We start from the raw sequence: 25,985 nt of genomic DNA on the forward strand, positions 1-25,985 counted from the left end.
TGTAGCCTTAATAGATGCTGGATCTTGAACTAGCATCTATCCATTTCTGGCTATTCACACACTCTGGGAAACACAGCAGAGTGGTCTTCATTGCATGTAGCAGCCTGTAAAGCACCAACATTCAATATTGAACCATTGAAGCAATTGGTCAATGACATCACTTATAAAAGGATGAGAGTTATCTTATGGCAAGACAATGCAGATACCTATATAGCTTCATTAGAACCAAAGTTCTAGTCATCCTTTTGATTGCTCTTTTAGCCAGAAAATCTAGATAAAATGAAAATTTCCTAGAGAAGAAGTTTGCATGCTAAATGGCCTATACATAGCACACTTCAGTTGTCAGAGAGACTCATGGTTTTCAAAGAGGCAGTGTAGCATGATGGTCAAGGGCACAAACTTGTTAGCTGTATGAATTTGAGAAGGTTATTTTACTACTTTGGGATCCAAGTTTTTCACCTGTAAAGTGGGGATAATAACGTTACTAACATTATAGGGTCATTGTAAATGTAAATAAGTATTAACTATCATCATCATCATTGTCATTATTGCTACTGGGTGAAATATTAGCGTGAAATGTCAGAGCTTCCAATAAATAATGATGTAAAATTAAGAAACTTGATTTATTTTTGATGATTTAGGCTGAATGAGGCTGAGTATGGATTATTCAAGTCCATTTCACAAAACCATAGAATGTTGCAGCTTGCAGGACGCAAAACACTATTTAATCCAAATTTTTTGTTTTAGAAATGAAGGTGATGAAGGTAAAATAAGTTAATTTCTTGCCCAAATTTTTGCAACAAGGACTCTGGGGTTTTGACTCATAGTTCCGCTCATGAAATATTTACCTGTTGACTATTCTTAACCAGGAGTTTTTTACCTGGAAGTGCAAAGGGAAATAATCTGAAATTCAAAAACATCTGCTTTCCTATTCTGAGCAGCTCTGGTAAAAGTTTGGTAAAAGAGGTTAAACTTGCTGACTAAATAAGTTTTTATGACTAATAAAAAGATGTATGATATTAAAAGATGAAAAGAGCAGTGGATTGACAGAGAGGAGGCTCAAGTCTTACTTTTGCCTCTATTACTAATTTGGATGACTGTTCTCAGCCTCAATTTCTCTATTTGTAAAATGAGAGTTGGATTATGCAACTGTTACAAAATATTGGCACAATAATTTATTGCATAAATATAATTTCTAATGAACAGTTAAGTCTTTACAATTATGAAGACCATTTTGTCATTAGAATGTTTGAACACCTGGTTGCAATTGTTTTTTAATTTGCTGTTATTTAAAAAAAAAAAAAGCAAAGAGAAAAACAACTTAAAAAATGAACAGGCCATGGAAACCAGCTTGCTCATTTGTAGGACAGTTTATTGGGTTGGAATATTTTGCCTTTGGCAAATGAGAATCATTTAATTCCAGGCATTTGCTTATTGACTTGCTAGGACAGCATGATCTATTTTTCTTTCATTTCTGTCAGTAATCACCACTTAAAACTCTTAAAGGGAGGCCCAATTACCCCTAGAAAAGGATAATATTCTGTGACCTGCCAGACTGGGATGTCACCAGCTCTCCTCTAATTAATAAATGTGCTTTCACTCTAAGCGAAGCTACTTCTGCATTAGAAAAAATAGTAATTACCTGCAACAATTATGAAGGCAAATTAAATACTTTCTCAAGGAAATAATAAGTACTTCTTTAAGGTAAAAGGGGAAAATAACACAACTCTATTTAAGCATTTGTTTATGAAGTTATCTCATCACAGTGAAATGAAAGAACTTTGGGCTGATGTGTCCCTTGTTTTCTGGAGGAGAGAAGCAAGATACAATTCTCATAAGCAGTCTGTCTTAGCCATCACTGTCTATGCCCCTAGAGAGGCTAAGAGTGGTTGTCAGGGTAAGATTTGATGTTTTGTTTGTCTCCTGTTTTATTTACAGGGAATACTCATTTGGCTAGATGAGCGTATGGCATGATCTGACCTGGAACAACGGCTTGAATTCAGCAAATATTTATTGAGCAACCAAGTGCCAGGCTATAGAAATTCCAAACACCAAATGACCACATTTCTGTGCCAATGTAGGATATTCCTCAGTCGTTTCATTGATTAAGTGAATGACTGCATGCTATAAGAATCAGTTTCAAAACTACATTGTTAGTTCTCTTTATTTCCTGGGATATAAAATCAATGAAATCCTTTAAGCTAAAGACAGTGAAAATTAAACTCTTTTCAGCCTGAGGTAATATATTTTTTCCCTTCTAAAATCCAGAAGATAAACTAGTTACATGAAAAAAATAAACCATGATTCTCAACAAAAGAGAGTTTATTATTAAAGCCAGCATGACCTACTAGAGGCCAGAATTGACAACCTCACTGATATTCTCTGTAGTAATATACTTCCATATGCAACAAGGCCCGAGAATGACATGCTTCACCAGCATCCGGAACTGAGAGTAAGTCTCAGCTATTTCTCTGGCAGAGCGTCTTGAAACGTACCAGTCATCTCTTTGTTAAGACTTAGCAAAGTCTTAACAAAGGCAAACTAGGTCCTCAAAAAAGAAAATAACCCAAGAGCTCCTGGAACTAGAGATAGAATCTAAAGCCTTGGTTTGCTTCGCAAACAAAGAAGCAAACAAACAATCAAACAACTTCATCAGAATTTCAAGACGAATAACAACTATAATAAATACAACTAAGAAATATCTTATGGAATAGCTTCCTTTGCAGACTAATTTTCTTTAATGCCTAAACATTATATTAACTTTTGTGTTGTAAGAGAAAAATATTTAAGAATCAAAATAGTAAACCACCAAAGAAGGTATAACTGCATTTGTGTTATCTCCAGATCCAGTCAGGCATATAAAAAAGCACTCCTACCTGGGGCACAAACACCATAGACCAAGGTGCAGGGGTAAGCAATAGACACCAAGTTTGGGAGTAAATGTTAACTAGGTGCTCAAAGTTCTACTCATGACTCCAACAGATTTTACCTTAGAGAATGAATGGTATAAAAAACCTCTTATCTAAGGTCAGGGTCCTTAACGCATCTTCAGGAATTCATTATTTTTGAATTAATTCCTTTTACTTTGGATTAATCAATGCATTAAATAGAATTATTTTTGTTCTCATTGATTCAGGAGATGTACAGAAGCTCATTTCAATTAATAATTAGTAAAAATTCTCCTTTGAAATGATCTCCCTTACCAACTCATACTGAGGAATATCCATAATACTTTTTATGTTATATCTGAACTTCTATTATTATGGCAGGATAATTATTGGCAATTGATTTAAAACTATTAATTAATAAATCTCAGAACCAGTGAGACTTACTTGCTATTTTTTTTTTATTTTGAAGCAAATATCCAGGCACAAATAAACTAAACCACAAACAATATTTCCACTCATAGAACCTAACCAAGCAGAAATCTCAACAACTAAAACTTTTTTCTTCAGCATTCCACTTTTCAGTGAACAAATGAAAACAAAAGCAAAGTGCTTTTATAACAGGGATTAAAAACATTCAGAAATGCTTTCAGCTTAAACGACCCTGTTTGTTTATTACTGTAGTATAGTATACTGTACTATAGTATTTGAAATTACCAACCATTACAGATTCAATCATGTGCCTTACAAAGTACTTTCATTTACTTACGCTTTGTGTTTCACAGTAGCCCTTTGAAATAGATATGGTAATTCTCATCAACATTTACAAATGAAGAAATGGAGCTCTAAAGGGCCTTAAAATGCCACCAAGTAATAAGTGGCACACTTACTACTAACTCCAAGTACTGTATTTTCTTCATATTTATCATACTATACTTACTAAGACAAGATTCACATACATATGCATATATACACATACATATGTTATTATATATAGATGTGAAATATGTATATATATTCAAGTTCATATGTATATTAGAATTTTCAGGTTATTTCTAAGTTGAAATTCAAGACCCATCCATAGAACGTTTTACTCTATGGTAAAATGGAATCTAAATGAAGCAAACCCCAGAGGTTGCCAGCTCCTTCAGTGAGACATGTGCTCTCTTCACTAGCCTTATTGTCTTGAGCATCTTTGGGCTTCTGGGGATGTCCTAGGCACAAAGAGTTTTTTCTCCTTTCTTGGCAGAAGTTTCAAAGCAGAGTCCAAGTCCTTTTTCCCAATTCCAAGTTCTTAGTTGCTGTGAGGATGTTTTTAGCCCTTTCCAAAGCAATGTTGTTCAACAGAACTTTCTGCAATTCTGGAACAGTTCTATGTCCGCATTGTCCAATAAGGTAGCCATTAGCCTCATATGGTTTTTGAGTACTTGCAATATGATCAGTGTGATTAAGGAATTGAATTTGTAGCTACATGTGGCTAGTGACCACCATATTGAACAGAGTAGTTCTAGATAGTTTAAGATTCTGGTTCACAGGACTCAGAGCACACTAGCAACAGCATCCCTTGCAGGATTACCCAGTGAGGGTACAATAGAAGTTATGTATTTAATGATGAGTTATATTTTAATTGGTTCTTGAGGGGGTTTGAAGCATGAAATGTTGGTAAGCATGAAACAGGCATATAGGGATCTTTAAGTAAAGGATAACAAACGGGGGGATATGTTGTGATAAATATTAAGAGAGAAAAGAGCAAAACAGTGCCATTTGAATTGAACTTGAATTTCTAAACTTTACATATTGAAATAGGATAGAACTTTCCAATTCAATATAAAATTTTCCTCTTTGCCAATGCAATTACTAAAGCTAAAAATTCAATTAATGATGGTGAGATTTTACAATGGGCTGAAATAGAAGCAAAAAGAAATGAATAGGACATCATGCTCTAGTGTATGTTAGAGTGGACTAAAACTCTAGGACCATCTCCAATGGAATAATCTACTTGACAGAATTGTGAAGATTCAAGTTATTCTTGCCCTAAAAATCAAGACTATAACTCTGAATATAAAAACGCTTGTGGGCTTTAGTCCTCCAGATTTCCTGAAGCTCTGCTGGTCTTTCAGAAAAGCTTGCTATTTAGTCCTCTAACTTGTTTTTGCAATCCTGAAGCTCAAGTTGTGTGAACAATGGTATCTCAAGTAGCATGCATGAAAGCAGTTGGTATGGTGGGAGTGAGTGACAGTGGGTGGGTGAACAGATTAAAGAGGAAAAGGTTGGAAGAGAGAGTAGTATGTGTGAAAAAGAAAGCAGCCCTTCCTCCTTTGACATTCTCTTGCTATAGTCCTCTATAACAGCTATTCAAAGCCAAATGCCAAAACGAGGGCATGAAAATAGCGTGGACTATGGAGTTAAGCAGATATGCACTTGAATCCAAGCTCTGGATTTGACATATCTAACCTCAGTCTTCTTATCTCTGGGGTACTTATGGTTAACAAGTATTGTGAAGTTTAAATGAGATAATATTACCCAGCAGATAGTAATTGTTCAGTAAACTTGACCTCTCCAAATAGGCTTAGTTCTTTTCCCTTCTTACCCATGAAAGACTAGCCAAAGAAACAAACATGCAGGGCTGCTTAGAGATCTTTATCTAGAGGATGTAAACAAGATGCGGTGGGGGAGAGATTGCTGAAGAGAGAAAAAAGCCATAGCCATGAATAGAAAGTCTCGTCTCTCCGTTAATGAAGCCACTTCCTTTATGTAGCCTCATAAATCTCTGGTTCCTGAAAGCCACAGAGGTGTTTATTAGAATAGCAATCCTAACTGCTTTTCCAACATTTTACCAACAGGAAGATTCACCGCTCCGGCAGAGGAAACAGAACGAGACCCCAAACGTCTCCTTGTCCCCACCCGAAGTTAGCTAATCTGGATCCGGGAATGACAACCGGTCCTTGCTCCTCTACCCAGGAGTATGGGGAACCTCCTTCCAAGTGGAATCCAGGGGAAGGAAGAGCACCTTTACCCGTCTCTCTAGGTAGCTTGCTCCACCTGACCCCTTTACTTGGTTCTAATGCAGTTTCTTCAAGCGGTCCCCGGCAATGTTAGCTCCCGTCCTCGGAGAACTTTCAGCACCGCGGACAGCGCCGCTCGCCGCTATTCGTTCTGCAGCCCAGGTTCTTTCCCACCTGGGACTATCTTGCCTGGGTTTTTTTCCCGGACCCCTTACCTCGGGGTAGGGGTGCGGGGTGAGGGTGGAGATGGGTTATCATTTCGTGGTCCTGGGCCAACTCCGGCCAGTGACTGGCTCCACAGTTCAGCGAGAATCCCTTCTTCAGAGCCTGTTCCTTTGCAATTCTCGGTTCAAGACCTCAATGAACCCAGCTTCGCAAAGGTAGTGGGGTCAGGAGTGTCTCCAGGAGCAGGCGAGAGCCCTGATATTCCAATCTCCCCCACCCACCACCTTTCCTCTGCCTTCCTATCGCTTCTAGTCATTTGACAACTTTTATCTTACTCTTCCATCACAATATAAAATACACATTGTGTGTCTGTGTGTGTGTGGCGGCTCAGTTGAAGAAAGGTTCAGGCTGCGTACTCTGCCCCTTTGGATTCGTAGGAAACTGCTGTGCTTTGGGATGGGGGAATACAGGAGAATCGGACGAGGTGAATAATTGTGGGTACAATCCTTTTCCCGGGTTGGCCCCTCTGGCCAGGGAGCTTCCCTGGACACTTCTCCCATCACTTCCTCCTCTCCTCCGCCGGCGTGTCTCTGCTCTCTGGGGACGGATGCCCCTCAGGGCGCACCGGCCTGGTCAGGGCAGCAGGCTCAGCTGGAGTTCCTTTGAAGAGTTTGCTCTCAGGTAAAAGGGCAGACGTTGTCCCCACCCTCCCCTCGGGCTGCGGCCGGAAAAGCATCTCTTCCTTTCCTTGGGCTTATCCTGAGGCCGAGAACTGCGTTGCGAGACCCGGGTGTGTGCCAAGGCTGGGAGGACCGGGGGAGGCGGGGATGGTGGCCGGCGTCTGTGGAGACCCGGGCGGCCCGGACGCTGCTCTAGGTTGGCTCGCTCTTCCGCCTCTCACCCTGGCGGCGCAGAGGCTGCATTTGCCCCAGCCCCACCTGGCAGCTCTCGCGAGTCAGAGCTCAGTGCCTCCAGACTCTAGACGCTGTCCGGGCCCCATTACCGGCCAGAGCCTAAGAGACCCCTACCCACCTCCTTCTTTCTTCCAGGGGTCCCTTCTCGGAGGGCGCTCTCAGCTCCGCGCCATATTCCTGCTTCCTCCCTCCCGGTGGCTCCGGCTCCCTAGATCATTAAACCAGAAGCGACCGTCCCATTTGCAGGGGTCTAGCTGAAACGCAGGCGGCGCGGAGACTGAGCTGAAGGAGACTTACACTCACCTGAGGGCTGGCGGAGATGAACTGGTTGCTGAGGTTGGTGGCTGGCTGTCCGCACTTTAAGCGCCGGGCTCTGTCTCTCCCACTGTGATGCGGGTTGCTGGTGGCAAAGAAAAGCAGAAGGAAGCCGCTGCTGCTGAACAGCTCCTCAATTATTCAGATCGCTCCCCCACTCTTTACCCCTCTCCGCGGCCTGTCAGTCCTCTCTCCAGCTAGCCAGTCTCCGCCTTCCTGGAGTCACGTGTGCAGCCCAACCCCTTACATTACTGAGCCGAAGCTTCTCGCCAGAAGCCCTCACCCCAACACACACACACACACACACACACACACACACACACACACACACACACACACGCTATCTGCCACTCTCAACCCCTCTCTGGCCTACTGAGCCTCCGGGTGCTGCTTCCAGTATCCCAGGCTGTCTGGAGGCTGAGAGGGCCAAAGATGGGAGCAGTTCTCTGCCCTGAGAAAGCAAGAACAGACAGGATTCTGCAGTGTCCGTGTGTTGAGAAGGCATCTGCCGGCAGCCCCGCCTCTATTGGACTTGACACTGAAGAAAGCTGGCCATTCAGACCTGCTTCCTGCCATCTGAATACTTACCCCTCCTCCAAAGAGCCCTTGCTGCTTTTAAATTTCTTCCACCTCTTTCAGCATTATTGAAAAGAAAGGGTGGCAGAGATTGATTTCCTATTTTCTCCTAAAAAAGACAATACCCTACTCCTTCAAAGCTCAAGTAGGACAAGTTTTTCTTTGTGTTCTCAACATCTTATAGATAGAAAGACTGGATTTGAGATATGAAGACCCACAAGGAATTCCAGTCTGTGTGAGCTTGAGTTATTTTACTACTCTTAGCCTTTCTTCTTTCATCTGGAAAATGACCAACTCACAGGACTGTTGTGAGAATTAGAAATGATAATGCTCATGACATTGCCTAGCCCAGGGCTGGGTACACACTGGAAACTCAATAAATGAGAGTTCTTCCCTGGTCTATGTTAAAATCAATTTCAGAAAATAAGAAGGTTGTGATTTGTGCCTGTGGAACGGAGGTATCTTTTGAAAGGGGCAACTGTGAGGTCAGGCTAGACAGATAACTAGTACAAGTGGGGACAGGAGAAACACAAGGCTTATATTTTCCATTGTTTCTGTTATGATGAATATCCCAAAGCTATGTTTGTTCTTAAAAAGATGAGGACTAGATAGTACCAACCCAGGCATGTTTAATTTCATCAGAGAATGAATTATTTAAATGCCCAAGTCAACTTCACTCAGTAAAGGGCAGAAAAAGGAGCTTGGGAAACAGATCTTGCATAGATTACAATAGAAAGTCACACCTTAACAACGATTTCTTGATAAGATTTCCCCTGGGTCCTACTCCTTTACTTATAAGCTCTTATCTTTTGCCTCTTGACTGTTACCATTATAAGCTAGTGCAGACACTTTCCAGCTGTTAGTAGCATTAATGAACCAATGAATAGAAATGCAATAGATAAAAATGTAGTTGAGTATTTACAGCTACACACAGGAGCAACAACTGATGCAGCATATCTCAGTTCCAGGGTTAAGCAATGATACTACAGAATGACTGCTAATTAGATCTTGAAAGTACACATTCCAGTTTTCTTGTTCCAACAATTGGAATACGGAAATTTTGATTCCTTTATTCACCATGTTCTGAACAATACAGAAATGGTTCTTGGTCTCTTTAAGCTTATAGACTAGTGGAATGAGTGGACCGTAAACAAGTAAACAAAGAACTGGCAGGAAGTACCATGATGAAAACAAAAAGAGTGATATAATAAGGGGTGAAGGGGCACCACTTCAGTTGACAAAAGCAAATGCAGGGGCCCAGACACAAAAGTTATTACTCTCCAAGGAAGGGGCAGTGCCCTCTTCCCTAAGGCCTTTTTTTCTGAAAGTCTGTGTTATTAGCAAGATAATCACTGAAATCCTTCGTGATTGAAATGCTTGGGTGGATTACGGTTAGGCCATGAGGGCATTGGCCAGATGCCTTAAAAACAATTGCCTGTTTTTGTCTCATGATTCATGATGATAAGTACTTGATGCTTTCTTCTAGAAGGATCCCAAGCTCATCACTGCACCTGACTTTTGCCTCTGAGCAGATTCAGATGCTAAGAAACCAGACATTGCAACAGCCTGGCCAGAGGCTGGTCCAGAGCCCTCGGAAAGGACCTGAGATGCTTCTGGGCAGCAGGAGAAGAGAAGACGCAGAACCATATTTCAGCATGTTACAGGTTCACAATAAAAAATATATTGCTGCTAGGATCCTACCAATTGGACTGGGAATTTATAAGCTAATTATAAGTAATTATGCTCTGGGTATTTAAATTTCAAGAGGAAGAAGGGAAATGCTGGCCTGAGTATGTTCATTTCATTCCTCCCAAGTTTACAATGAGATATAGCACTTTCCCCCTCCAGACCCCGCCCCCTTCCCCGCCTCCCTCCCTCCCCCCCCCCCACACACACCATGCAGAGCGAATAAAGTTGCTTAATGATGAAGCTGTGGAGAGAAGTCAGGAGTGTCAGATCAATCAACTTTCCTGCAATGGAAGAAAACATTAAAGCAAACACTTCTTTGCATTTATTATGTGTTTTCTTTAAATCCATTCACTTATCTATTTAAATTAATTTGCTTTAAAGAGGTTTCTAACACTACTTTAAATAGAAAACTGGTATCCATAGCCATAAGTACAAGATAACCATTTAAATAAACACAATGAAAATAAAACAATGTTATTATAGTCAAGCTAAATACTATTATTTATTCACCCAGGGACCTGAGGCTTGCTTTCTCCTTATTAAAAAAGAAAATTAACAACTGTTAGAGAGGTATTAAGACATATTGGCATCAAACTGAGACTTTTTCCATGAAGTAATCAGAAAGATTGAAAGACAAGTGAAAATGGAATAACTTCCTTACTCTGTGATTATAGGCCATTAGGTGCTGAGTCTTAGTAGCTTCTAAATCAGCATTTCTCCTAAATTTCATGTGTATGGAAATCATCTGGGAATCTTGTTCAAAATGTAGAATTGGGTGGGATCTGGATCTGGGTGGGATCCAAGGACTTGCTTATCTGACATAATCTCAGTGATGCTGATGCTGCTGGTTTTTGGACCACTCTTTGAGCAGCAAGGATCTAAAATGATGCTATGTTTTCCACATTTTGGGGTATGCTAACTCATTTTATAGATGAGAAAAGTGAGGACTTGGAGGTTGTGAATAACCTAAGGCCCTGTAGTTAGTTGGTAGATGAGCCAGGGCTAAAACTCACTTCATAGGCTTCCTTCCTGTCCCTCAGTTCAGTATTCTTTCCCCAAAAAGCTGTAAGGGCACTGCTTTGCTACTAAGGTCAAACAACAACAACAACAACAACAACAACAACAACAACAATAATAACAAAAACACCTTTTCAAGAGGCTATGACATAAAAGCCAAGATTCGCACTGCTGTATTCTATTGGTTATGCTGTGGTAATGAAAATGCCCAATCTCTCAGTAGCTTAAAATAACACACTTTATTTATGGTTCACATTATGTCTCCACTGTGGATCACTATGGGCTCTGCTCCATGTAATCACTCTATACCATTTTATGATGCCCCATCTCAATATGATACTTCAGAGGTCGCCTTGGCAGGCAGGACCAAGGCTGGAGGAACTTGTACCAGTAACTAAATGCTCTGGCTTGGAAGTGATGCACATAAATATTGCTCACATGCCACTGGCAAGAACATGGCCCCACTCAACTGCAATTACAGGGGAGATGGAGAAGAATAACACCTCCATCTGCCTGGAATGAGAGTTGAATCAGATTTAGTGAACTTTAAAAGTCTCTACTGAATATCCAGTCTTTCTTTCACTAACAATTCTTGATTCTGTCATCGCAGTCTTTCCCCTCTTCTCATGATCTCTCCTATCCAAGTTTCCCAGGCCAACAGGGCCACCTTTAGTCCATTTTCCTCTGGGTCCTTCTGTGTGTGGCAGAGGGAATACAGGGTGGCTGGAAACTTTGGTGATAGCAGAGGTAAGAAAATTGATAGGCCATGGTGAAAGTAGCCACAGTGACTATGAGAGGTGGGGGCCAGGGAAAAGATAAGTAAGGGAAAGAAAAGGAAACAATCATTTTTGAGAACCTACTAAATATTAGGCCTTGTATTAACACATTTACATAATTTTGTCTTTATAACATTCCCGTCAGGTTGTTAGTAGCTTGTTTTACACTCAAAAACAAACAAATACACAAAACCAAACAAAGAAACAAAACCCAGAGGCTTAGAGGGCTTATATAACTTGTCAAGGTCAACATAAGAGTAAATCAGGATCAATGTCAGACTGTAAACTTGTAAACTTAGAGTTTCTCCCAGAAAGTCTAAGAAAGTCACTCTTGCAGAGCAAAGCAGAATTGGTCCTAAAGAACAGATTACTTGTTCACACTGACGCTGGAATTCCTGAGACTTGGCTTTGTTGTAGTAGGGATGTGCAGACAATTGGCTGAAACATCCAGATTCCACAGTGGCTACTACGTGAGATTCTATAGTCTTTTTGGGAGACCAAGCTTCTTCTGAAGCCATTGGGGGAAGGATGTAATAGTTAAGCCAGAGTGGGTATTGGACATCTTCCCCTGGAGCCTGAGAGAGATGGGGGCTAGAATTGCTCCATGTGCTGCTGAGGTCATGGTGGGATGGAGCAGGGACTCTGGAATCAGACAGACCTGGGTTTGTATCCAAACTCACTACTTATTAGTGATATGTTATTTGGCAAATCATTCAAGTTCTCTCACATCCGATATTCCAACCTGTGAAAAGGGATAATAATGCCTAACTGCAGAATTATAGTGGAGATAGGAAATAATATACTTTAAGTGCTCAGCACATATAGTTGCTCAATATCAATGACTATTCTCAGTGTTATCAGCAATAAGAAGATGAATGTGCAAGAGAGTAGAGAGGCTAGCTTCCACTTACCTGAGTGAGTTCAGCCATGGCAGTTTCCTATTCTGAGCCTCCATTTGTTCTTCAGAAAATTAAAGAATGGGAGCAGATTTCTTCTAAGAGCTCTTCTGTAGGGTCAAGTCAATGAGCCAAGGATCATGTGTTTCTTCTAGAAAAGGCTAGGGAATAGTCCTGGAGAGCAGCTACACCCAGAGCAGCAATGATAAGAGGGAAAGCTCATGCTAATTGAAGAGGTCCCTGGGCTCACGGGCAGAGTTCCTGAGCCCTAAATAGTAGTGAACTTCATTTTGTTGCCATTGCCATCAACCTATGAGCCGTTACAATAATAGGCAATGTAGGGATGACTATGGGTGAAGGGGTGATCTGTTTAGCCACCTTTACATGTAAGAAAAGCCACGTTGCTAACAGAAGCAATGCTTGCTGAGACAGCAGCGACAGCAGCAGCATTGAATATAAAACAAAAATGTCGATAAGCACCAGAGAGAATTGGAGGGAGAGGAATGAAGCTCATTCTAATGGGGTTATTAGCTTGCTCCAGTCTTGGCAACCCATGATCTTGCCACCAAGTGGAGAATGAATTATACTGGTAGTGGGTCAATTATGTCCACAGCAGATTCCCTTCATGAGATGGGCAAAGAAATCGCTACCCTCTGAGTAAGCATTCATTGTGTAAAACAGTGATTATTTTGTCAGCCTTTTAAAGATATGTATTCACCTGCTGTGTGTAAGCTTTCTCCTGTTTAATTCAATGACTTTTAGAAAATGAGAATACTTTATTCCATTTACTCATGTCTTAAAGCTCTTAAGAAGACCAAAGACTCTGTAAAGTATTCCAGCACATTAGATAAAAGTGATGAGACAATTTAGATAGGGAATGAAATTCCAGACTTTATCTCCTGCAGGTCCCAGCTGGGGAAGGACTAAATCATTGACAATAGATATCTGTTTTCAGAATCCCCAGGGCAAGATCATTCACAGCCTGTTGCCCCACTCCCTTTCCTTCCACAAAATGTTACAGAGTTTAATTAGCCTTGCATTGAGGTTTCCTATGTCTCATTGTGTCTGGTACCAGGAGTACTTTTAAGATGATTCAAGGCAAGAATCAGTATGTCCTGCTTGGGGGATTTAGTTATCCCACCCCCCAAAGCCCTCCATCTTTAGACTGGCCGATTACTCTGGGCACTGGCCCTGGGCTGTGTGTTAAGCTTGGTCTGGGACACCTTCCCCATGTGGCATAGGGCAATTACTAGTGAACTTCCAGATCTCAAAACGTGACTCGGCCTCTTGGACCAAGTCTTGAATCAGACACCAGCTCACTGCTCTCAAGGTTCTGACCCTGCAGGCCCCACTTTTAATTATCTAGCCGAGCCCTATACTATTGTACAGGATATACACTGATTTTTTTCTTGTTTTTGTCTATGTTTATATATCTATGATCAGTAGAGGATTGAGCCTCTATAAAATGGTTATCAAACAAGGTACCTATCTAATCTATAATATACTGTTATGAGAAATAAGGATGACTCCTTTAATCCTTACCCTGCCTTAATAAGTAATTGCAAAGTTTTACTTCATCCATGAGGTCTGTTTCTAGTCTTGAGCTGCTTTGACTGTTCTCTTGGATCTCGACCTTCTGATGTGAAGGTATGATGATGAAGATGATAATGATAGTGCAATAATAACATCTATGCCTTCTCTCCCATTCCCTGCACCTCCAGCCCCCTGCTCTAGCTGAATCAGCTGTTGCTCTTTTCACTATGTTTAGTCTTGGGAACATTTGTACCGATTAATGTATCATCAGAAGTACTTTAATCTATAATGGGAAATGAGGGAAACTTAATCCAATCTCACAATAGCTGAAATACTGTAATTGTTCCGTCCAGAACAGATGCTAACAATGGCTGGTTTAACAAGCAAGTGCCCATCTCCTTTGAATTCTATAAGTAGCTTTAATATCCCTGATTCTTTACTAAAAGAACTCTCTATAAAACTTGGTCAATCTCATGCATGCCAATGCTTTTGGTTGTTTAAGGGTCCTCATAAAACAAGAGAAAAAGGGTTAACATAAAATAGAGTAACAATAGAATATTTGCCCTATTTAGGAAGGTAGAGGGACCTCTGGCTTTGAGAGATGTGTATGTCTAGTCAGGGGAAATAGCACTCAATATTTTGAGAATTAAGTATTTTTCCCATGTCGGGTAAGTAAATTACAAGATAAAGAAATTCCAGAGTGGACATAATGTGTTTATGTGGGAGGTAAAATAACCTTCAGTGATGTGAGATGTGGAAAGGATTGCTGTACCCTGAGGCCTCCCCTGATGAGACTTGGGCTGGTTTAGGACAGTTGTTGGAGGAGATATTTATTTGAACAAAATGAGAATGATGCAAGTGACAAAGCATCTTTTTAGGGGTGATTTTAGCCTGGTCAAGAAGACCGGAAGACTTAAAAAATTAAAATGATTAACATGTATTGGGTGCTGACAAAAGCGTCATAGATGTTAGTCATTTGTTATGGCACTAAAATAAAAGACTGAGTTAGTCAACATAAACTTTGAATGACCTAATTAGAGGTAGAATCTTATGTATGAGTTTTAAAAAAGGATTTCATAGCAGCTGCCCTGTGAAAAATCCAATCAGTGAACATTAAATAGATATTTCCCAAGAGCCTCATATGTGCACAGTGACCAAGCAGGGACTTTACGATTAAAGAAAATAACCTAAATGAAAGGCTCATGCAACTAAAAAGTGAGGGAATTCAGGCACAGCTGGGTCCAGGTGCTGAAAACCATCACAAGCTGTCTGTCATCATCTCTCAGTTCTGTTTGTTTCTGAATTACCTTTATCCTCCGCCAAACTCTTCTCAAGGGTGGTAAGTGACAACAAGTGGCCCCAGGTTCACTCTTTATGAGGTAAACAACACCAGTGGAAAGAGAGTCTCTCTTTTCCAGTAGTTCCAGCATGAGTTCCAGGGCTAACTCTCATCAAACTGACTGAGGCCATTTGCCCATTCCTTAATTACTCACGAAATTCAGGGAAGTGGAATGTGATAATTGGCTGGTTTATACCCTCTTTCCACCATAGTTCTGGAAGGTAGGGTTAGCACTGCATAAAACACATAGACTGGAATTGGGGGGTGGGGATAGGACACTGTTATAAAAAGAAAGAAATAGATTCTATGCAGGTGAAAACAGTGGATCTTTTCCCAAATGTTATTCCCATATAATTCTTTTTCTTGAGATTACTATTTAGTAGAACACGCTTGGGGAAATATAGTCTTAAATGATTTGATCCATAAATAATGTTACATAATGATCATGGTCTTGTGCCTAGATACTTTTATCTGACCCTATTAATGTTGTTTGTAAATCAAGATGAAAAAATGCATTGCCTGATAATTTACACCCCTAAGGACTACCATATTGACAATGATAAAATGATTAAATTTATTCTTAAAAACATCACTCTGCATTTGTTCAGTACCATATGCTTTATCAAGTGTTTTCCCCCACATACCATCTCATTAGTTCTTAGATCCTACCAACTATAATTACTCCATGACCTCAGCTACCGGATATCAGTCTTCTTGTCATTTGTTGTCAAAATATAATACCTGATTCCCAGCTCCCTTTAGCTCTACCTGTCATCTTGCTGGACTCAAAAATCTCTTAATGAAGATGTTAAGTGGGCTAATTAACTTTGCCATGGTGAAAATATCTTTTATTTTAGTGCCATAAGAAATTAGCAGAGAAAGGGGCTGCTTGAAGGCAGAAGACTGGCAAATTGCTCCCAGCTGTCAATCTGAAAAGTGACAGAAGGCAATGGTCCAGGCCCCAAGTTATTTATGTTCAAGGGCAGTGGCATTGCAATGGCTTTGTTAGAGCTGCCATTGAGCACTGGGTAATTTATTTTTACCCCAAAATGTATAAATATATGTATCCATGTATCAGTGAAGCTGCATTTGGTTGCAAATAAAGGAAAGCCCAACTCAATTGACTTGAAAATAAAGGGAATTTATTGTCTCTTATAACTGCCTTAGATCTTTTTTAGGGCAAGGATGAATAGATAGATAGATAGATAGATAGATAGATAGATAGATAGATAGACAGACAGACAGATAGATGATAGATGATAGATCGATCGATCATATGTAGGGTAGAGTTCAAGATTTGTTTGCTTCGGCGATTGAACACAGTCATCAAAAAGAGCTTCTTTTATTAATATGTGATAACTATGGCATCATGAAAGTGCTTTTAAATTGATTATTTCTTACAGAATTTTCAGAGTATAAAGGTAATGTGGAATCCACTTTCTTTTGAAATTAGTCAAGTAATAAACAACTAAAAATCTTTTAAAGTAATTTTAAATATGTGTATATATATATATATATGCATATATGTATATAAGTACATGTGCACGAACACACAGAATTTTGTGTTATTTTGTTTTGTTTTTTGGTAGATGATGTTAGGCCATAGAATTTTCCCCAAGAAATGTGTTTTTTAACCTGGAATTTATATCTGTCTCTAGGAACCATCAGATCTGTCTTAGTAGTGCCCCAGTGGTGGTGTATTGTAACCTAAGGCACACTCAGACAGAAATAAGTTTATGGAAGTAACTTTATATATGACTTGAGGGGAGGGGTATAGTGCTGTGTAATAAATGTAATATTTTAAAAGTTAAAAAAAAAAGAGCTTCTTTTCATGGCCTCAAAATGGCTGCAACAGTTCCAGGCTTCACATCTGTACCATGTACCATCCAGAAGGAGAGAGTATGCCTTTCTTTCTCATGAACCCCCAGAACATATCATCTCCAGTTACATTGCCCTGAATTAGGTTATATGCCCCTTTTAGATGTTTGGATTATGCCAGTTAATATTTTACCTCTGAAACCAGACTTGGGAATAGTTTTCCCTAAGTCATATGGGAGCTGAATGAACTAGGTGGTTACAAAGGAATGAGAATTAGATATAGGGGAGGCAACTTCAAACAAAGCTATTACTGTGGGATTGTATTACTGTATTCTCTTTCTGTCATTTCTTTTGAATATTATCTATTTATTCTCATTGTACAAAGGATTTCAGGCAGGTATAAGCCATCTGTAGGAGGGGGTTGGGGATAACAAAAAGAGTTGGATTTGGAATTCAGTGATGCCATATTTCATCTCCACGACCTTGGGCAAGTCCTATATCTCATATCTGAAATTCAGTGTCTTTCATTAGATAATGAGAACAATATTTACCCTATCCAACTCACAAGGTTGTGATCAAAGAAAAATCTTGAATTTAGCAGTATTTTCTAGTTTACAATGCAAATATAAGTTACTACTATGTTTCATGGCTGGCATCATTTAATGGGAAATAAAGATTTCAGAGCAATCACTCAGAGCAGTGGACTTGCTCTGAAAAATGTTCTATCCCAAATCTCCAGTTGCAGAAAAAAGCACAGAGGCTTTTAGGAATATGGTGCTGAGCACAGGAAATAATGACTTTAGAATAGCTGGAGAAAGACAGATGGATGCCTCTATGATTAAAAAGGTTATTTTTAGAAACATGTTCAGTATCCTAGGACAGTGACATGTGGGGAGAAGTTATGCTCTGCAGTATAAAATAGTGTACTAGTTATTCCCCCAGGAATGTCCAGAGGTAAAAAACATGGGTTTTAGAGCAGGCAGACACCAAATTGTGTAACCTTGAGCCAATCATTAACCTCTTTGATCCTTTGACAAAGGAGATGATAATGCTAACCTCATAATATTTGGGAGATGGTTATGCTATAAGTTGGTGACTATACAGTGCCAAAGGGTGCCTGGACCATAGTAGCTGCTTACTGAATGGTAAATCCTCTGGTTGCCTGTGGTAAAGTGGCTAATAATGGGAGGATTATATCTCTGAAGCTTCCTTCCCTAAGTTTCATTTTGAATAAAATTCTTTACATTTTTGATCCTAGAAAAACAATTTGGAGATGACACTAAAGCCAGAGAGTGATTTCTAAACCTCTTAAAGTGTCTTAGCATACTTGCTTTATGTTTCTAAATTGATTTTATTACCAGAGTGATTTGTATATAAAAATTAAAAGGTCATTATTCATTTAGTTATCAATATATCAATTTATAGATTCAGTTCTTACCTTTTAAAAAGTTTATAGGGCTTCTTTTTAGAAATATAGCTATCCTTCACTTTCAAAATTCAAGAAAATTTAATAGTTTTTAGAAATTTGGAAAATGAATTTCTGCTGGCCAGTACATTTATGAATTAATAGTTCAGTGTTGGTTAATATTTGTAATGATGGTTCTCAAGACATAGCTAGTGCCTCTGAATCATCAGGCATAGGCTGAGTAACATTTAAAATAGCTTTAGTGTTAAATGCATTTTGTCCTGTTCAAATTCTTTGAAATCTGTATTTGCGATACAAATTCTATCTTATTTCTAGACATTTTCATAGGTTGAACTTGAGAACTTTGTTTCTAGATCTGGAGATAGTACAGAAATCTCAATTCGTAATTCCAAGTAGACTTTGTACTTTAATAAAAGCTGTAGTTATTATGCAATGAATGGAAGTTTATGTTTAAGGATGACTGTAAACATTTATAAACAATGATAATTACCCAAAACTGTGGGTTAGTAGAAAGATCATAGGGTAAGAATTAGTAGGTATCAGTTCTAAACCCTAACCCTAGTATCTTCACAACCTTGGGTAAATTACTTAACCTTCTGATGGCTTCAGTTTCTTGATCTGTTAAATAAGGGAGTTGCACTAGATGATTGCTGAGATGTCTTTAGATTTTCACATCTTACGCTTCTATCATCATATACAATATGCAGTGTGTTTTTTCTAAAGAACCAAATTAGGCTACAGTTAGAAAACAGAATAGCTTGTAGCATTAACAGTTACTGCCCAAAAGTTACTATTTTTAGTCTTAACTAAGTGTATCTTTAAAAAAATAATCACTGTTTAAAACTATTAAGGACAGACCTCAGGGAGCAAACTCCAAAAATATAATTTATTATTATTTCTGAGATAGAAGTACGTTATTTCATATCAGCAATTATGACTATAGCAAACTACATTGATAATTGAAATGTAAACATCTGTTTTGAGCATATTTGCTAATATTCATTCCTTATTAATAAATAGCACATCAAATGCTTTCTTCAACCTTAATATAAATGAATAACTTCATTTATAGAAACTGTTATCTATATATGTATTTGCTGTTATAGCAAATGTCAATCAACTAGCTAAAATTTGTTAATAAACTTCTAGTCAATATTTGTGCATTTGTTGACACATCTGCTTGTATCTTCTAATGGCGTGTTCCTTATTTAACTGTTAATTATAAAAATACTCAACACACCAAGAAAGCTTTAAAATGTCCAAGTATAATAAACACTGGGATCAACAAATATTGTTGGATGTGTAAACAGCCATCAGTAAAGATGGTTTGTGTACAATTCTAAAAGCCAGTCACTGATAGATGTTAACCTGTTAGTGGACTTTGGTATGGCACATTCACTCAAGCTGCAAGAGTGTTTGTGATGGGAACTCCTCCAGGAGCAAATGTAGCAGCATCAATTTCAGCTGATTAGATTGCTGCCTTAAATATGTGCCTGCAACTAACATATTTAAGGAGACAGCTGACATGCTACAGAAGCTGGAGATCAGACACAAGAAGGATCATATTTCAGACCTGAGCAATGGGAAGTCAAGACATTCCCGATGTGTGTCAAGCAGCAAAGCTGACATGGTTTCTGAGGTAGAGAAGACATGCTGTGACCCTTACTAAGACACGAGGCTTTTGGTGAAGGATCTGTGAAAACAATAAAAGGCAACTTTAATTATAGTTACTGTGATGAATAGCTAAATGTGGAAACAGGCACAACTGGGAGATATTATAGGTTCGTTCCAAACTATTGTAATAGAGTGAATCATAATCTTTTTACTGGTGGAGGACCATGCCTTCAATTTGTATAAAAGGTAACACCTGTGAAGCACAATAAAGTGAAGTACAATAAAACAAGGTATGCCTGTATTCATAGGGTTAGCCTAAATTCAAGAAAGCACTTATTATTACTCATAAGGCCTTTTGTACATTATTTTCAAAGCGCCGTCAGGCCCTAGGATGTTAATATGACTCTCGCTACAGAAAAAAGGAGTCTTTCAGGATGGTGCAGACAAATAAACAGGTGCCAGTGTCAAACCGGGTATGGCTGACAAACCAACAAAAATAAAAAGAACTACCACACCCAAATCATCATAAAGAATAATGAAATTTACTTAGAATCCAGACCACTATGTTAATACGTTTATTCCATCTTTGTTTTCCTTCTGCTTTCTTGGTTCTTCTCTCCTCTCATCGTGGTAAGTTCATGCTGGTATGGAAGGGTTGCCCTAGAATTAGGTGTCATATCTACTAATGAGAGAATGCAAAGGGAGACTTCCTTCCTCCCAGATGATCAAAGGATAACTTTTCCAAAAGCCATGAGAAAACTAATTTTTTGCATCTAATTGACACAGCCGACATCATGTAACTAGTCTGGAGTCAGTTATAGGAGGGAGATGGGATGGCCCTTAAATTAATCTCACCTCTGGGGCTAGATAGTGTGGGTAGTTTATGTCAATACATGGGCACTATGTGCAGGAAGAGTGGATACCTGGAAAAAATCAGAGTCTGTTAGGGGGAGAGCAGAAGAGAGGGAAGCATGGGTGCCCAGATACTAGTCCAGGAACTGTTCTCACCAGCTGTATGAAATTGGGCAAGCCAGCTAGCCACTTTGAGCTTTATTTTCCTTATCCAAATAACAGGGCTACTCACATACTGGATATCCATTTTCTCTTTCCTTAGTAACAATACCTTTTTTTTTTTTCTTGTTGAAAAATTCTCAGCTAAAGTCTATACTTCTTAGTCTACTCTACCTCTCAAGCTTTTGGGGAATCTCCTTAAAAGGTGAACTGACAGTTGATAGGTGACTTTCTTTTGTTTCTCTGCTTTATCTTGCTTGCTCCCTGCCTTGAATCAGGAGATAATCAGGAGGCAGCCATTTTGGACCAGGAGGTGATCTTGAGAACGGAGACCATGTGTTGGGAATGGCAGAGCAGAATGATAAGAGACCCCGTGTCCTTCATGACTATAGAATTGCCAGTTTAGCCCTGGACATCTTATCTAGGGCTTTCTTTTGTGTGAGAGAAAAATGAACTTAAAAATATTTCAAGCCACTCTTATTTAAAATACTTGTTACTAGTATTAGAACACATTACTCAAATGATCATCTCCAATCGTTGGTGCATAATAATTTTTTAATAAAGATGGCATCACTATGGCATGTCACGGCCACTCGGGTGGATGACCTGCCTATGCGAAAAATTGGTCTCTGCCAATGGAGACTTTTAGTAAAAAAAAATTATAACCAAATTAAATTATCATGCTTTTTATTCATTTCACAGATAAACAGTTGAAAATAAAGTGTGCATGAAAGATTGAATTTACAGGAAAAAATAGATAGAATTCTCCATATTGTTTCACTCTACAACAACCTGCATCAAATTCATGATTTATTTAATACCTCGGCACCAATTTTTCATAGAAAAGTACATCACTTTGGAGGGGGAACTTCTGTGCGGTTGTAAAACTAAGTGAACAGTTCTTAAAATATCTTGTCATATTAAATTTGAACTGCCGTTCAAGTACATCTGGAGCCACTCAGTGATGGCAGAAATGACAAAGTTCTTTGATTAGAAATCGTCTGTGTTTATGACAGGGGTTATTTGTGAAGTAGTTTCCTGGAAAAATTACATCAAGAGCTATTTGTATTCAATTTCTCTTAAACTATCTAGACAGATGGAATTCACAAATGGAGAATGATTCGTACTCTCCTTCACGCCTCCATGTTGGAAGATAATGACATTCACTTATGCTTGCTCTTGCTTCCATCTTACTAACTGCATCTGTATGTACTCCGACATCAGCACCTGCCTGTGGCTCCTTTGGCTTTGGGCAATCTCCTGGTGTTTTTCACTGAGCACTCTGGTATGCTTCTTTTTGTTTCTATGATTTCTCTTTTGATTTTGAGAGTTGATATTACCTTGAGTGAAATCATCCCCCTTTTGCTTCTGGCCCATTGAGTTTTCCTTTATACTATTTTCCCATCCATACTCAATTCCTAGACCATATTTTTAAATGGATAAAAAAATGTCTTGTGATTCTTCTTTCAGTTTAGGATGGTGGCCCGAGTAAATGGCATGGGAAAGACTTGCGGTTGAGGAGGAAGCCAAGGAAAGACTGAGGAAGCAACAGTAGAATTTAGTCCTTAATTTTAGTTTTAAAACTTTGTGCATCTGCTAAGTTTTTATTTAGACTCATCATCAGGTGCTATATTTCGCTTATTTAAGCAATGACTTGTAGAGTCTTTATGTACCCAATACCATGGTAGTTACTAGGAATAAACAGAAGATACAATCTCTGCCTCCCAGGAGTAGTATTACAAAATTGTTAAGTATGAGCATGTTTTGTGGGCTTGATTATTTTACAAAATGACTGCTTTAGTTTGCATTTTCACTAGCAGTGCAAGAGGGTTTCTGTTTTCACACATCATCATCAGCACTTGATATTATCTGCTTTTCTAATTTTTGCCAGTTGTGATGTGTATAAAGTGGTATCTTTCTATTGTTTTATTTAAATTTATCTAATTACTGCTGAGGTTGATCATTTCTTTATTTAGTTATTAATTGTGCTTCCTTTTATGTGAAGTGCTATTCTAACTTGACCAGTTTCCTATTTGCTTATCTTTCTTCGTATTGCAGAACTGTTTGTACAGTTTAGATATTAGTCTATTGTTAGTTGTGGATATTATAAACATCTTCTCCCAGACAATCATCTATTAATTTTGTCTGTTATGTCTTTTTAATAAATAAAAATATTTTGTATGGCATAGCTGAATTTAGCAAAATTTTTAGGTTGTGTTATAATAGAAATATAACAGTATAAAATTTTGCAAAAAAATCTTAGGGGTACAGCTTAGTGATTATCACAGAGTGATTATCAAGATGAGAAATAGAACATTATGGATATATGCTTCCCTTTGCTCCCTTTTCTTTATAACTCCTCTTTCTTCCCTAAAGGTAACAACTGTCTTAGTTATTTCTGCAAAACAGGTTATCCCAAACTTAGTGACTTAAGACAATAAACATTTATTATCTCACACAGTTTCTGAATATGGGAATCCAAGAGCAGCTTAGTGGGATGTTTTGGACTCAAGCACTCACAAGTCTGCATTCAAAGATGTCGGCCAGGGCTGTAGTCATCTTCAGGTTTTCCTAAGATCTGCATCCAAAAAGGCTCACTTACATGGTTGTTGGCGGGAGTCCTCAGTTCCTCTCTAGCTGGTGCAGGGGGCCTCAGTCTCTTACCACCTGGGTCCTCTCCATAGGACTGCTCACGACATGGTAGCTTATCCAGGGCAAGGAGAGAAAGAGGGATAGGGAGGGAGAGAAGAAGAGAAGGAGGAGCTATAGTGCCTTTTTCTGACCTAGACTCTAAAGTCACACGCTGTAATTTTCACTTTAGTCTATTTGTTAGAAGCTAGTCTCTAAGTCCAAAATTAGACTCCACCTCTTAAAAAAAGGAATATCAAAGTATTTGTGGACATATTTTTAAAACCATCACTACAACTACCTTTACTTCGAACATCTTTTAGATTTTCTTCTTTGTGAACTTTGTAGAAATAGAATCATACAATATATATTCTTTTGTGTCTGGCTTCTTTCACTCAGAATTATGTTTGTGGGATTCATTTTTTGAACATAGCATTTTTCTGTTGATTTAAATTTCTGCGTAGTATTTCAATATAAGAATATATCACAGTTGATTTATTCATGGACCGGGGTTGATTCTAGTTTGGGGCTATCACAAATAATATTACATGAACATTCTTAGCCATGACTTTTGGTGCACATGTGTATGCATTTCTGATAAGTATGTACTTTGGAGTGAATTGCTGGGTCATAGAGTACGCCTAGAGTCAATTTTAGTAATTGATCAATACTAGAGAGTTTTCTAAAGTGGTAGTATCAATTTACATTCCTACCAGTAATGTATGAGAGTTCCAGTTACTCCACATTGTTGTTAGTACTAGGAATTGTCAGTCTTTTTAATCTTAGTCATTCTAGTAAATGTATAGCAGCATCTCATTTTAATTTCTATTTTCCTGCTTTATAATGAAATTGAGCTCCTTTTCATTTCATTTACAATTTGAATAACTTCTCTTGTAAATTGTTCAAGTCTCTTGCCGACTTTTCTATTAAATTATCTTTATTGATTTATGGGAAGTCTTTATAAATTTTCATTACATGAATTACAAATATCTTTTCCCACTCCATGGCTTGCTTTTTTCATTCTTTTAATGACATCTTTAGAAGTTTTTGACTTTAATCCAATTTATCACTCTTTTGTTATTAATGCTTTTCTATATTTAGTTAATATTTGTCTCTATCTCTAAATCTAATATGAAGATATTAGTCTATATAATCTTCATCAAACTTTAATGTTTTACCTTCTACCGATAGGTCATCAATTCATTTGGCATTGATTTTTGTGTAAGGTGAAGTAGGAATTATTTTATATTTTAAAACATCAAATAACCAATTGACTCAGCATCATTGAAAAGACTGTCCTTTCCTACTACTCTGCGGTGTCATCTGTGTTATACTTGAAGAGTCCATATATGTGTGGATTTGTAGCTGGACTCTCTATTATATATATCTACATCGATCTATTTATCTATCTCTACATCAGCTCTACTTTCTATTGAAAACTATATTTTTATATGTCTTGAATTTAAGTACTTCCATTTTTCTTCATTATTTAAGATTTTTGCCTATTCTTTTCCCTTTGCATTTCTTTATTAATTTTGAAATCATCTTGTTCAGTTCCACAGAAAAAAACCTACTTGGGATTTCAACTTGGATTGCATTAAATATTTAGATCAATTTTGAGGAGGATCGATATATTTACAATATGGAGTATTCTAATTCACAACATGCTGGAGACTTCCATTTGTTTAGGGATTCTTTTATTTATTTCAACAATTTTTAGAGTTTTTTTGTAGAGGTCTTGTGCATCTTTTGTTAAATTTATTCCTAGGCAATTGATATTTTAATATTATAAAAATATTATTTTCTAATTTTTTACTTGTATATAGAAATATTGATTTTTTATATTGACTTGGTATACAGTAACTTTGCTAAGTTTAATGATTAATTCTAAAAGTTTATTTTTAAAGGCTTTGGGTTGTCTACCCAATAATGTCATATGCAAATAAAGGCAGCTTCATTTTCCTTTTCCAAGTTTATACCTTTACTTTTTTTTTACATTGCACTTACAGTACAATGTTTATTAGAAGGGAAGTTTTTTTTTTAAATATAGTAAGAGGTAAATTATTCCACTCAATTTTTTCTACATATTGATATTTCTTTCCTAATATCATTTTGCAAATAACACATTCTTTTGGTTTGGCTTGTCATTCTGATTGTATACCAGATAAGAAATTATGGTAACTTATATCACGCGGGAATAATAGATTTGATGAGAAATGGCCAGATTCTGGGTTTTTTTTTTGAAAGGCCCTTTTGTAATTTAAATGCTACTACAACCCATGGATACAGAAAAGAGTACACATACTCTGAGTGTGGCATGAGATGATGAAAGTCTCTAATTGTTTTGCTTGACTTAAGAGTATATCATTCTTATCATA

This window comes from Pteropus medius, unplaced genomic scaffold, assembly GCF_902729225.1.
Source record: "Pteropus medius unplaced genomic scaffold, Ma_sr-lr_union100, whole genome shotgun sequence".
Classification (NCBI taxonomy): Eukaryota; Metazoa; Chordata; class Mammalia; order Chiroptera; family Pteropodidae; genus Pteropus; species Pteropus medius.